We start from the raw sequence: 2157 nt of genomic DNA on the forward strand, positions 1-2157 counted from the left end.
GAGGATACTTACCAAAATGGCTTCAGAGTAGACTAACTTTACACCGCACATTAAAAAAAAAAAGACACATTTATTCAGTGTCATGATCATACTATTACATTTAGCAATCAACAGTGTTAGTGCCAAAAATATATATACGTTAAAACCCCTTGTTGGAATGGTTTACTTTCCACAGAACAGAAATTAAAATAACTGTTATAGGGTGGTGCCTGTGGTTCAGTGGGTAGGGTGACGACCCCATATACCAAAGGTGGAGGGTTTGAACCCGGCCCTGGTCAAACTGCAACAAAAAATAACTGAGGGTTGTGGTGGGCGCCTGTAGTCCCAGCTACTCAGGAGGCTGAGGCAAGAGAATCACCAAAGCCCAGGAGTTGGAGGTTGCTGTGAGCTGCGAGGCCATGGCACTTTACCTAGGGCAACAAGGTGAGACTCTGTCTCAAAAAAATAACTGTTATGTAGTTAGTCACAGATATAGTCCTCATGTTTTTTGTCCATACCTTCAGAATATTTTCTAACACATGTCTTTTTTGGAGCAGCTAGGCCCTGTCACCACTCTGCCCGGCTGAGTGCACAAATCTGTTGTGACCTGTAGCTTCTCTGTCATTTCTCTGGCTCGTCTCTCCTGGTAAGATTTATTTCCTGGGAGAAATTAAAATTGCTGCCACTGCCATCACTACTGGAGCCACCGTGGCCACCATGGCTTCATGGTTTGGCAAAGTATTGGCCCCCACCACCATAGGGAGCAAAGCTTCTACTTCCAAAGTTTCCTCCCTTCCTGGATGCAGAATTTGAGGATTGATTGTTGTAACTGCCAAAATCATTATAGTTTCCATTATCTCTAAAGTTACTTCTATCATCATCACATCTGTTGTAGCTATCCCCATTGCCACCATACCCACTACCACAGCTGCCACCAAAGCCACCGCAACCACTGATGTTCCTTGCACAATCAAAGTTGTCCTCCCACCAGATCACCTCCCCAGCCACCAAAGTTCCCAGAGCCACATCTACATCTTTGGTGGCGCCATCGCCATCTCCTGCTTCAACAGGGCTTTCTTTGCTTCGTGGGTGTGACCGTTGACAGTGTACTGTCTTTGTGAATGATAATCTTAGCCATGGAATCATGGTCATCAGAAGTTACAAAAGCAGAGAAAGCCCCACTGCTTGCCACTGCCTTGGCCAGTCATGATTTCAGTGACTTCAGGTTTTCCATGCTGCTCCAAACAGTCTCTTAGGTGATAGTCTTCAGTCTCTCTCAATCTCTCTCTCTCTTTTTTTTTTTTTCTTTTTGGTGGTTTTTGGCTGGGGCTGGGTCTGAACCCGCCACCTCCAGTATATAGGGCCGGTGCCCTGCTTCTTTGAGCCACAGGAGCCGCCCTCTTCAGTCTCTTCTTTAATGTCACCAACAAGTCTTTTTCATAGTTAAATGGACCCCTAGTCTTTGACTCTTCTCTGGAGACAGGTCTCTTTGGTTACACAACTCTTCCATCCACAGTCATGGCATACGTGACAGACGCAGTGGCATATAGACAGACGTAGTGTTGGATCTGTCATTACCACACAGTCTGTGAGCATCCCCCTTGCTCAGGATGGCTCCCTAGACTCTCGTCAGTCATTTCCAAGCTCAGCCCTCCAGGGAAGAGCTTCAATGACTGTTGGGGCTCTTTAGGAGGCTCTGACTTAGCCATGAAGGCAGTGGGAAGAGAAACATTGACGATTCTTCCTCAGCAGCATCCATGGTTAGAAAGAAGTAAGCTGTCAATTGTATCTCTGATTTTGAAATTTCAAAATTTCAGAAATTTTTGTGTCTGTGTTCATGAGGGACACTGGTCTGTTTTTCTTAGGTCTTCTGTTTCAGTATCAGTGTAATTTTGCTGGCCTCATAAAATGAGTTGGGAAGTGTTATTTTTTTTTTCCTCAAATTTTCTGGAAGAGTTTTAGAGAAGGTGGGTGATTTTTGACCTTTTAAACTTTTTGTGATGCTTTTTATATTAGAAGTTTCTCTCGGCTCAGCGCCTGTGGCTCAAGCAGCTAAGGCGCCAGCCACATACACCTGAGCTGGCGGGTTCGAATCCAGCCCAGGCCTGCCAAACAACAATGATGGCTGCAACCAAAAAATAGCCAGGCGTTGTGGCAGGCGCCTATAGTCCCAGCTAC

Source organism: Otolemur garnettii, unplaced genomic scaffold (genome assembly GCF_000181295.1).
Source record: "Otolemur garnettii isolate 467f Iridium unplaced genomic scaffold, OtoGar3 scaffold00218, whole genome shotgun sequence".
NCBI classification, from domain to species: Eukaryota; Metazoa; Chordata; class Mammalia; order Primates; family Galagidae; genus Otolemur; species Otolemur garnettii.